Here is a 474-nt window from a genome sequence, read left to right as displayed (position 1 = left end):
AGATGGGATTGGACCCATTCAGAGCGACAGACTTTTTCCCATGAAAATTGGGACTTGCCCGCACAGTCATTAATTGAATAGCTGCAGGCAAATAAAAAGCATATTGTAAGGGACAGGTGATATAAATATAAAAACAGTTTGTAACCGACGATGTTACGTAACTAAAAAAGAAAAGACACTGTTCACATATGGATACTTTCGAGCTTCATTCCTTTATGTGAGATACAGAGAAGAACCAAATGTTAGGTCAAACACCAAATACCATTTTATTATAATTACTGTATAATCAAGAGACTTATATCGGAACCTTTGTCGTGATTTTGGGTAAACAAAAATCAGACTGAATCTAAATAATGAACAATTAACTAAATATATATAATTGTAGTTGTATGTTGCATCTTTTACTGCTTCAGAATACGAGCCCAAGGACTGTGTTATAGTTCTACTCTGATTCCACGACAAGTAACTTGAAGC

Source organism: Penaeus monodon, chromosome 21 (assembly GCF_015228065.2).
Source record: "Penaeus monodon isolate SGIC_2016 chromosome 21, NSTDA_Pmon_1, whole genome shotgun sequence".
Taxonomy (NCBI): domain Eukaryota; kingdom Metazoa; phylum Arthropoda; class Malacostraca; order Decapoda; family Penaeidae; genus Penaeus; species Penaeus monodon.
The sequence above is the reverse complement of the archived record's forward strand: the minus strand, read 5'-3'. Positions refer to the sequence as shown.